Source organism: Pantherophis guttatus, chromosome 1 (genome assembly GCF_059756535.1).
Source record: "Pantherophis guttatus breed Tessera chromosome 1, ASM5975653v1, whole genome shotgun sequence".
Lineage (NCBI taxonomy): Eukaryota > Metazoa > Chordata > Lepidosauria > Squamata > Colubridae > Pantherophis > Pantherophis guttatus.
In genome coordinates, this window is record NC_142063.1 from 263,059,711 (window position 1) to 263,072,336 (window position 12,626).

The window sequence follows — 12,626 nt, forward strand, 5'->3', positions numbered from 1 at the left end:
GTTGCTAAACTCCCACAAAAGACCTAAGTCCAGCTCCCTGTGAATAACGCTGACTCTTATCTAGCACCAATTTGTCTTGACCATTAGTAGATCAGATTTTTGTGTATAGAAAGCATGGAATAAATTTGTAGTACTTTTGAACTCTATTCCGGTTCCTGGTTTCTTGTGCCTGACAATCTCTGGCTAGTGGGTATCCAATATCCAGTAGTAAAACACATCTGGATGGCATCAAGTTGGCCCAAATGGATAAAGTACGCAAACTTTTGCTCCCAATTTCAAAAGTTGCTGCTCATAAATCAACATTTTCCTATTTGTAAAAACAACTGTCAGTCAACAAATCTTGATTAAATAATTTCAGAAATATTTAAATTATTAATTGCTAATGCATTTCAACAGTCAAATTATTTTTCCATATAATATAATTTAATAATCATGGTGCAAATGAAGATATAAAACTTAATTAAAATGTCAATTTTTAAAATTAACTTTGCTTTAGTTTAATTGGTTTACTTTGATAACCCATTTAAAAAACTGAAGTATTACCAAAGTATCATAAAGTTGATTCTGCAGATGTGTATAGAGCTTGTGACATTTTACCTGTTCTCTCTTTGTAGACTTCTAATTAAATTGCTTGTTGACTTATTTTTTCTAATCTAATTTACAAACAAGGGCCTCATCTTTTTTAAGGCCAGCATCAGAAGTATTCACACAAATGGAAATATATGAAACAACAACAATAACACTAACAATAATAATGAAATGACTACTGTACTAAAAGATTAGTATGAGATCATTGAGATCAAAGTGACTTTAACAATGGAAACATAGCTATCTACTGTATATGGTCATAGCCATGAAATATTCATGTCCTCAGATTCTGAAGAAAATATTGTGAGTGAGGAAGACATTTAATGAGGCAGGTTGAAATTAGTTAATGTTTTATTATTGCTATTTTGGATGCTCGTTCTCCTCAGAATGTGTTTTCAAAAAGGCCACTATTCTTTACTTCTCCAACTTCTCTGAGTTTTCAAAAAAATGGAAGACAAAGCATTAATTTGACAAAAATGAGGGGGAAAATATACAGGTTTCCCATGACATTTTCCAATACTGTAACTTTTTTTAGTTAAAAGAAGCCTGGTTTCCAAGTTAATTAAGGTTTGCCCTTGACATACTGCTTTCAATGATGCCCCAATTAAGGTACCTATTTAGCAAGTGATGTCCAAGTTTAGAATTCAAGGAATTGGATTTCAAAATAAACCCTAGACGAATTCAGCAAAAGCTTTTTCAATAACTCTTCTTTGCATTCCAATTTTCCTCTATCTTGCGTAACAAGGTTTTCAAATTTGCTGAAGGATAAATAATGACAGGGCAAGTTTTTAACGGTTAATCCCATAATTGATTGGCTGATAAAAGAATGATAGATCCCCAAAAAGAGGGTATTTGTTTGTTTATAAGACAAGATATTCTGTGTCTAATAAGATATTTTATTATAATAAAATAGAAGAGTATAGTTTTTTTTCTATTTCTGATAAAATTTATTTAAATATCAGAGAAATGTGTAATATTTTATTGTTCAAATGTTAAAGTTTAACTTAATTTGGGTTAAATTGAAAGTTTGAATTAAAAGTTCATTAAAACAGCCTCTTTTTATTTAACATATGCACCGTCACCCTCATATAAAATATGTTCATATTTTCTTGACTGAAATAGCTTTGTGAGAGAAAAATAATATACCCACTTTGATGAATCACAGTAGCAAGAGTACCTGTGGTGAAGTTTAACAAATTATTTGCAAGGGCTTAGATCTCAGAAATGTCAGTTCCTTTAATTTCTAATGCAGCTCTTCACGATCTTTCGCCAAGCTGTTGTAAATGATTGGATTTGTTATTATTATTATTTTTTTGAGAAATTTTATCCACAGGAGGATTTTTGTTATAATCTATTTTGTTGAGTTGTTTAAATTCTGCTGTGCTGGAGAAGTGTAAGTGTACCCTGAAGAGTGTACAACTGCGTGTTTTGAATGGATTGAGACACTTTATTATAATTTATTATAATTTTTATTATGAACACTTTGCTTTCTCTCAAATGGCTGTTAGCTTTTGCCACAAATTCTTAATGCAATTAATGCAAACATGAAATATAGTTTTAGAAATAGATGTGATATTTACTAAAGTCGATCAGAAATGTAGGACAAAATAAGAATCAGGTGCTGCATGTGGCACAGACATGGCTAGTTCACTCCTTCTCTACATTATTAAAGAGCATTGTGTGAAAACCTCAATAGATCAACACTGTGATGGATGGTAATAATTATAGGCCTATTTGGAAGATGGCCATCTCATATGAATAGGGTGACCTGGAATTTAAGAGGGGTAAAGGGAATAAAATGAAATGGAAGGAAATGAAATATTGGGTGTCTGTGAAATTAAGAGAAAGAAAGGAAGTATAATACATCTGAATGAAAGTGAACTAATCTCTTGTACTGGAATCTATGGGAAAGTGGGGACATGTATGTTTAATTCTTAACAAAAAGACTAACACATGTGTCAGAATGTTTTATCTGAGTTTGTCATCCAGTGATAGTTGCATGATACACTCTCATAAATGTTGATAATGGAATACTTATGATTGTGCCTGGAGGAATATTGTGTAATATTCTAAATAAATGCAGTTCAGAAAGGGGTGAGACCTATTCTATTAGACCAGGAGTGTCAAACTTGTGGGCCGTGGGCCAGATTCGTCATGTGCTGGCCACGCCCACCATTGGTTTAGCAAAGGGGGAAAAAGTCGTGCTATTGTTCTGCCCCAGCTACAGACCCCAAAGAACACAGCACACACAAAGTCCGTTCAAACCTTAATTTACTGAATAAACCAGTCTTTTACAACACTGGCTGTTAATTAATTGCATTAAAAGCCGCCAAGAATTCAAAGAATAATAACTGAAAACTTACTATGGTTGGCAGAATGCCCAGAAGCAATTTGCAGGAAGCTGATAAGATAAGCAAGACAAGACACAAAGGTATGGGAATGAAGTTGTTCCCTGCAAATTGCTTCAGTCAGCATTCCTCTTTAAATAGGCTAAGGGAGTGGCCAATTAGCCCCAAGCCTTACTCTCGAGGAGACCTCCTCCTGAGGAGCCACTCCTGCCTTTTGGCAGCCCTGCGCGCCTGTGCATTGAGAAGAGGCTCCTCTTCTTCTTCCTCTTCACTTATGGGAGTTACTGGAGGTTCTGAAGGCCTCTGGCACCACATCTTCTCCAGCCTCCTCATTGTCTGACTCAAGTGCCAGCTGCACAGGCTGCTGGCGCAGCACCACACCAGCCTCCTCGCTGTCTGAATCAGCGATTAACTGCACAGGCTGCGTACGGGCCACAACAGATATGTCACATGACGACAACGTGACACCGCAAGTTTGACACTCCTGTATTAGATTATCTGAATATGGCACTGAAAAAAATGACTTATGACTGACTGTTGCAGCATCCCCATGGTCACAAGATCAAAATTTGGACACTTGGCAACTAGCTCATATTTATGATGGTTGCAGTGTCCCAGGGTCATGTGATCACCTTTTGTGTTTTTATGGCAAGCAAAGTCAATAGGGAAGCCAGATTCACTATACAACTATGGTACTAACAATAACTGATTCACATAACAACTGTGGCAAGAAAGTTCATAAACTGAGGCAAAACTCATTTAACAACTGTCTTGCTTAGTGCCAGAAATTTTGGGCTCAGTTGTGGCTGCAAATCAAAGACTATCTGTAGTTGGATATGAATAGAATAAGAGACTACAGAAATTGGGCCATTCACACACTCAAGAATGAATGACAATAGTAATTACTGAGTAGTATAAGTATAGCTTTTCCTTAATGTTCTCTTAGTTCAGAGGTCTTCAAACTTGGCAGCTTTAAGACTTGTGGACTTCAGCTCCCAGAATTCTCCCATCCAGCTATGCTGCCAAGTTGGAAGACCTCTGTCTTAGTTCATAATCTGCATGGCCTAAGAATCTGAATATCCTTGGGACTGCCTATGCCCATTGACTTTGGGCCAATATTAGACTTGGGACAGTAAACTCTCTCTGGGTCCCTCTTCTTCGAGAATGTCATCTTCAGGCTTTGCTCATGACCAGTTGTGATACCCTTTATTGGAACAACATTCCCCCCAAGATTAGACTGGATCTCACACTGTTGTCTCAGAAAGCCTTTAAAAACTTGGCTATTCTAGAGGGTTTGGGAGAGTCTTTATTCTGGGTGAGCATCCTTCTTAGTCGGTGTTTTGAATTTGGTCAAGTCGTCTGGAATAAAGGTTTACTATAATTGTTTATTATATTTTTCTGTCTTGTAATTTGGGTTCTTATGAATTACTGTTTTTAACTTTATTAGAAGGGAGGGGTTATGCAAGCCTTCCTGATGTTCCTTCCTGGTTGGAATAGTAGGTGTCTTAGCTCAAAAATCGGATGTCCTTCCTGTAGTTTCACTTTCCTGCATGTGGAAATAGCACAATCTATTTGATGCAACAGATGTTTTAGTATTCTAATTCTACTTGATTTTGTAAAGTGATCAGTAGATGGGGCGACCAGATCCGAACAGAAAAACTTCAGTAAAGAAGTAGAGGATTTATCTATCTGATCTGTCCCCGTCCACACACACACACAAACACAGCCAGCCGAGGGTTAAGGAAACACTTTGGCACACACCCAGGTCTTTATCTCCAACTTGGCAGCGATTTACACACCGTCTGCCAAGTGCATTTATTCCCACAAAACAGAAAGATAAGATACTTAGCGCACAAAAGTCCAATCAGAATAATATTCCTCTCAGCAGTTTCCGGACGAGGCTTTAGTGACTATCCAAGGTTTACTTTTGTTCGTCACAGGGATCGCTGGCCACCACCCTCTATTATATAGTCTCTGGGGTGTGGTCCAGTGACTCAGTTCTAATCCCTAGCACGCCACCTGAGCTGCTGCAATCATTTATCACGCCTTCGGAGGCGTGCGTCCAGGAATGATGTCTCTCCCTCGCTCTCATCCGAGCCACCTGTTTCCCTGCTAATCTCCTCTCCCTCGGCCGGCACCTGAGACAGTGCCAGAGGGGAGGCGCCTGGAGAGGGAGGCCTGGCTGACTCCTCTTCCTCATGCTCGGAGCTTTCTTCCTCCGATGGGACAGGCTCAGAGGGCGGGGCCAAACACTATCATCTGGATGTTTGTTACCCATATCTGGCTGCCGAAGGCTGTGGATGCCTAGCATATTATTCGGAACAAGTTATTTTTACTTTAAGCGAGCACCTATCTAGTATTTTATTGAAGCAGTCCCTCTTTTCGGGTTTTTGTGCAACCTAGAAAAAAATACAGCTGTTTTAAGATTCAGTTTGACTTTAATGATTGATTCCTTAATACAGCTGTATCTTTTTATAGTGGTGATCTGGAAAAAAAAAATAGAGGATGCAGTGCTATGTTCATTTCTTGATAAAGTCCAAGTCATCTTACAGCCCTACCAATCATCTTTTCTTCCAGTCTATAAACTCATTTTTGGAGCTATCTGCACATGTGAATCTCAGGGAGGGGGGAAGAATAAAGAGAGACAAGCGATACTACGTGTCATGATCTTACTGTGCAAATGATATAAAATATATACTTTATGTCATTTGCATCGTGTCATGATGTGACTAATGCAAATTACAACATTCGTGACATCTGTCCAGAAATAATAGCAGGCAATATCACTTATACATAATTGGGGATGATTGTCCCTCTATTGCCACATTGTTTTATAAGGCTCTTAGTCTCCTTTGAGAAGGCTGGAAGCAGTCAATTCCTATCTCAGGGATTGCCACAAAGAAGAAGGAGTCAAACTATTCTTCAAAGCACCTGAGGGTAGAACAAGAAGCAATGGGTGGAAACTAATCAAGGAGAGAAGCAATTTAGAACTAAGGAGAAATTTCCTGACAGTTAGAACAATTAATAGGTGCAACAACTTGGAAATTTTTAAGATGTTGGATAACCATTTGTCTGAAGTGGTGTAGGGTTTCCTGCCTGGGCAGGTGGTTGGACTAGAAGACCTCCAAGATCTCTTCCAACTATTCTATTCTATTCTATTCTATTCTATTCTATTCTATTCTATTCTGTTCTGTTCTGTTCTGTTCTGTTCTGTTCTGTTCTGTTCTGTTCTGTTCTATCCTATCCTATCCTATCCTATCCTATCCTATCCTATCCTATCCTATTTTTGTTTTCTTTTTTTCCTCCGAGATTGGGAAGAAAATCTGCCACCCATTTCTGCTTCTATTTCACTGCCCCACATAGTCATGGAGATGGAAACAGGATGATCATAGAATATCTAGAAAGGTCCCTTTCACAAGGCTTTTTTCTTGGACTTGGTTTTAATTTCATAATAGATTAACTTCAAGGTCAGCAGTTCTCATGATAAGCCTGATTTGACAAAATTAGTTTAGTCTTTCAAGACTGGATAGATTTAGAGTTATACCTAATCCCTTAAATACAGCTACCAGACCCAGGTTTCAAAAATCCAAATGAACACACTGCAGGGTAGAGATGCAAAATCCTTGCCTTGGTTTATCTAAAAGTGCCTGGAGAGTTGCAGCTCAAGTCAATGGACTGGATCAATTGATCCTCTTTTGATATTTCTGTGACACCCTAACACTTTATTGACTCAGTTAAACATTTTGTAAAAACAGGACACATTCAAAACTTAATTCATGAAGGATTGTAATACTTTGGTGTATTGCACTGCCAATAAAACAGCAATGTTGTATTATCAATAAAGGAGAAAAATATAGCTCAGGGCTGAAATAACCTTCAATGTGGTACTCTTAAAGGACAATAATTAAGCCAAATAATTTTTCAGAGCCAAAATTAGTGAACTATCCAGAAGTTCCTTTATTAATTGCATGTTACATGAGCAAGTTCGTTGCATGTGTAATTTCATTCCCTAACTACACTCCCAAAGGTTTTCAGCAGGAATTTCTATTACCAAAACAGAAATCCTGATTGCTGAATGTTAAGTGCTGAATATTCAATTCAATTATTATTTATGAACTGCTGTCTTAATATGATATTCAGTGTGGTCCTTAGAATGCACTCTGATACCTTAATATTGGATCATCTCATTTTACCAGTGACATTCGTGAATATATGTTTATAAATCTTAAATCTTAAATGTATACCAAGAGGAGATAGAAAAATAGTTTTAAATTTGTAGCTAAGGAATTAAAAAGGCATAAAACAATCCTGATTAAAGGAGCTTGAAATTCTAAAGGCAAGGATAAATAAAGCCATGATCCCAAAGATCCTGTCTCAGAACAATCATCCCAAAAAAGAAAGTGTTATATGCTACAGATGAAGATGAAGTGAAATTGACATTTAAAACAATCCTGATGGCCCAAATCGATAAAGTCGATTTGGTCGACTTTTGTCGATTATGCAATAGACAAGCTGAAAATAATGATGCCATCAGCAACTAGGTTTGATGGGATATTAAGGTGCTGACCTGGAAACCAGGAGACTGGGACTCTCACAGGTGCTTTTTCAAAAGGCAACTGGACTGTTTTTTCCTTGAGGAAGAAGAAGACATTTTGCTCCTGATCCAAGAAGCTTCATCAGTTGTGACTGGATGGTAAGGGAATGGAAGGGTAGCTTCTAACAGGATGGTGGAGACAAATGAAAGGATTGTATTTCTTTGCAATCATCTGGTTGTTAGCACTCTCTTTGAGAGCCATTGAGGCCACTTGGAAATCCTAAAAGATGGGAGTAATTAAAGCCACAATACCAAAGATCCTACCTTCCTTTCATGTCTAAGGGAGGCAGAAAAGGCCCCCCTTAAGCATGAAAGCCAGTTGGGTGATATGGGTCAAGTCACTCTTGAAAAGTGGAGAAAATAGGAGGGAACAGTGGTGGGATTCAGCCAGTTCGCACCACTTCGGGAGAACCAGTTGTTAACTTTCTGAGCAGTTTGGCAAACTGGTTGTTGGAAGAAATCATTAGGGCAGAGAACCGGTTGTTAAATTACTTGAATCTCACCACTGGGAGGGAAGAATAGTAGGTATGTTGGGCACCTTGTTTTCACCAAATATAAATAAAAAGGTGAGTTTAATAATAATAATAATAATAATAATAATAATAATAATAATAATAATAATAATAATAATGACGATGACTTGATAGTGACTGCTGACATTGCAATGACAAAGTTGAAACTGTTTCGCACTTAATATGTGAGTGCAGCAAAATCGTGCAAACTGATTACAAAGTTAGACATGATCGAGTTGCTAAATTAACCCACTGGTCATTATGTTAAAAATTTGCCCTACCTGTATCCAAAAAGTCATGGGAACATAAGGTGGAAAAAATTGTTGAAATTGAGATGGTGAAGATCTTGTGGGACTTTCAAATACAGACAGATCATCATTTGGAACACAACATGCCAGATATCACAGTTGTTGAGAGCCGAAGTGTACAATTTATTGATATCGCTGTACCAGGAGACGCCAGAGTCGAAGAAAAAGAACTGGAAAAAATCATGAAATATCGCGAACTGGCTATTGAAACTGGTTATGGATGAAACATGTAACAGTGATACCCATTGTCAGTGGGGCACTTGGTACCATGTCCAAGAATTTTACAAAACACATCAAAAAATTGCAGCTTTCTGCAATAACACCAGCAGAACTGCAAAAAACTGCGCTACTCGGAACATCGTATATTTTAAGAAGATACTTGGTTGATACCTAGCACTTTGGCAGCAACACTATCAACCATTAGCACCAGTCAATGGTATTTATGATACATTTTTAAATGTTCAGTTGACTGAGTTTCATGTTTAATGAATAAAAAAGATAATAATAATGACTTGATAGGTGGATTAAAATGCCAAATCAAGTCTAAACATCTGGTTGACTGTGCAATGAGACACAATTAAATTAATCCACCAGTGAGGCACTACTTGGATGTGGTTGTGGGACTTGTGTGCTCTGAGAAGAATGGGAGCTATGGCAGATGTTCAACCAAACTGGACCCACAAATAGAAGCAGAATGACTGTGGCAAAAGAAAGCAAAGTTGATAGCAATAGTAATAGGTACCTTGGGTGCAATCCCAAAATATCGGAAGCACCACTTGAACACCATCAGCACTGACAAATTCACTGTCAATCAATTGACAAATCAGTCAGTTGCAAAGGGCAGTTTTACTTGGAACAGCTTCCATCCTGAGACAATATCTTTAACACCATCAAACATTGGTGACACCTGACATCTGCTTATGCCAGGTCCTCGAGAAAGACTCAGTAGGTGGATAAACATGCGAAATTTATTCTAAATATTTGGGTCACTGTACAACAAACAATAATAATAAGGTTATACTCTGGTTTCTCTTCAGGTCATATAAATCTTTCACCTTGTAAGTATTTCTCTAGTAATATTAATAAACTCTGCTTAATGGTTATATTTTGCCCACTAGATGGTGCTCATAAGGATTGATATAAATAACATTCATACTGACAAAACTAATTGTACAAACCAATCCAGTCTCTGCCTTAGTTGCTGGGCAAAAATAAGATAATGCCTTTTTCCTAGCAAATCATCAAAGGTGATGATAGCACTGGAAATCTACATTTGTTCAACAGCATCGTTGCATGGTGCTTACAGGCAATCTTCAACCATAACAAGGACCAGAATTTTGGTTGCTAAGCAATGCGGTTGTTAAGCAAGTCATCATGTGATCAGGCCCAATTTTATAACCTTATAATGGCAGTCATTAAGTGAATCCCATAACCTGTGAGCATGTACAGAAACCTGACGAACCATGTTACTACAGCTAGGAATGCAAAAACTCTTCTGATAAATTGCAAAGATTCTGTGTATTTCAGGGAAGGATACTTTCTATGTGGTATCACTTTCTTCTCTTGTGTGTTCTTAACTTACCTACAAATATAAAAAGAACTGCAGAAAAAGCAATTACTACCAACCTGCCTTCCACTGAGGACCTGTATATTGCATGAATCAAAAAAGAGGGCTGTGAAAATATTTACAGACCTCTCACATCCTGGACATAAACTGTTTCAACTCCTACCCTCAAAACGACACTATAGAGCACTGCACACCAGAACAACTACACACAAGAACAGTTTTTCCCCGAATGCCATCACTCTTCTAAACAAATAATTTCCTCAACGCTGTCAAACTAGTTACTAAATCTGCACTACTATTAATCTTCTCATCGTTCCTATCACTGGTAATCCTTAAGATTTATACTCACTGTTTCCTAATATGATTTGACTGCTTATTTGTTCCCTATGACTATCAGTAGGTGTTGTACCTTATGATTCTTGACGAATGTATCTTTTCTTTTATGTACATCGAGAGTGTATGCACCAAGACAAATTCCTTTTGTGTCCAATAACACTTGGCCAATAAAGAATTCTATTCTATTCTATTCTATTCTATTCTATTCTATTCTATTCTATTCTATTCTATTCTATTCTATTCTATTCTATTCTATTCTATTCTATTCTACTCTACTCTACTCTACTCTACTCTACTCTACTCTACACTACTCTACTCTACTCTACTCTACTCTAAAGAATTCTAAATATATAGCAAGTCCATGCTTGGGAGAAAAAGAGGGAAAAATCACTATACTGTTGCTTTTGCATTTAATTTATGACTCAAAGCCACACCACTCATTCTATAAAGCCCCACAGAAAGCATAAAAATTGCTTTTGCTGTTATTAATTTCACACCAAAAGAAACCAGGGAGAGAGCCAATTTCCCAAAACAAAGACTTCTGAAGGTGCCTGAAGGGTTGCCAAAAAAAAAAAAAAGCTAAAAAGCACAGCTGAGCAACTTGCAAGTTTTAAACCAGGTGGAGCAATACTTCGAATAATGCTCTGCTGCAACAGCAATTACAAAGAAAGAGACGAATGGGGCCTCTTGGAATATTGACAGCCTTTGTTCATACTTCACTGTGTGCTCCTAGTGCCCTAATAGCTGGCAGCTCCATTGATTTCTGTCTCCACAGAATTAACAAGACCCAAGCGTAAACGAAAACCTTGCTTTTTGGTTAACTTTCATATCCCCTTTCCCCAAATGTTTGCTTTCAGGGGCCTCTGCTAACAATGGAAGGCTAACTTCTCCTTTCAACTAGGCTGGAAATGACAGAGTCTCAGACTAAGTAAAAATAAAGTAATGCTAACTGGGTGGGAGACCCTTTTCCTCCTGTTTGCCTTCTTTGCTTTCCAACCATTGCTCTTATGGTGGTAGTGAAATAATTGGAGCAATATAGCCTCTGTGATCTATCTGAGATGTAAGATGGAAACTGATAGTCTAGCCAAGAAGATTTAGATTAGAAAGTGCTGCTCCCATAGGTCTCAAATAAACTATAGGTAAAGGTAAAGGTTCCCCTCGTACATATGTCCTAGTCATTCCCGACTCTATGGGGCGGTGCTCATCTCCGTTTCAAAGCTGAGGAGCCAGCGCTGTCCGAAGACGTCTCCGTGGTCATGTGGCCGGCATGACTAAACACCAAAGGCACACTAAAAGTGGTCCCTATTTTTCTACTTGCATTTTTTACGTGCTTTCAAATTGCTAGGTTTGCAGAAGCTGGGACAAGTAACGGGAGCTCACCCCGTTACACGGCACTAGGGATTTGAACCGCTGAACTGCCGACCTTTCAATCGACAAGTTCAGAGTCTTAGCCACTCTTAAATAAACCGTAGAGGAGTGAATTATTTGGTAGATTTGTTTTAATCAGCTAAGATGTATGCAGTGAGCAGAGCAGATACCACCTTGGTCATTTTGAAGCTTCTCAGGTGCATTGGAAATAATAGTGACAACCTTTTCCTCTTTTGAAGGGTCCCTGAACTTATTTGTTTTCTTACAGACGTTTCATTACCCAAACTAGGTAACATCATCAGTGCTAGTAAGGAGTGTAGTCTGTTGTCAGTTTATATTCAAGCGGCTTGCCTGTCAGTGTTGGTGAGGGTGATATTAGCAATTCTGTGGCTGGGCTGTTTACTAATGGCTCTTTGGCAGTCTCTTGATTGGGGTATTGTTTATTTGATTGTTGGTCTGATGTTAACCTTGGAGCTAACCTTTGCTGATCTGGGTGTTGATTGCTGGTGGAGAGATGCTTGGGTCATTTTGTTCTTTTCAGGGCTGGGTGATAGTCTCTTTTGCATAGTCTATAGATGTTGTTAATTTCTATATGTCTATTGATGGCTGATTTGTCAGAGTGCCAGGCTTCTAGAAATTGCCAGGTTTCTACAAACAGCCACTATATATAGGACAAACCGGTAGACGACTGGCAAAACACATCCACGGACACCAACTAGCGGTCCGAAGACATGATAAAAATTCTTTAATTTCACAACATGTAGAGAGATTTAACCATAGTTTCAATTGGGAAAATGTGACCATTCTAGACCAGGGAATTTGATGTTTTTGGAACATCTGTAGACTATGCAAGAAACAATCAACCAGCCCAAAAGAGAACAAAAAGACTCCAGCACCTCTTCACCAGTAATCAGCACCCAAATCACCATATATTAACTCAAAGGTTAACATCAGACCAGTGGTGGGTTGCCCCCAGTTCAGTCCGGTTCGCAAGAACTGGTAGTA

At 38.1% G+C, this 12,626-nt stretch overlaps 1 protein-coding gene across 3 annotated transcripts in view; it reads left to right on the plus strand.

The window, feature by feature from the left end:
• GRM1 (glutamate metabotropic receptor 1) overlaps positions 1 to 12,626 on the plus strand; it is a 210,265-nt gene that overhangs the window by 48,627 nt on the left and 149,012 nt on the right. The window lies entirely within an intron of this gene.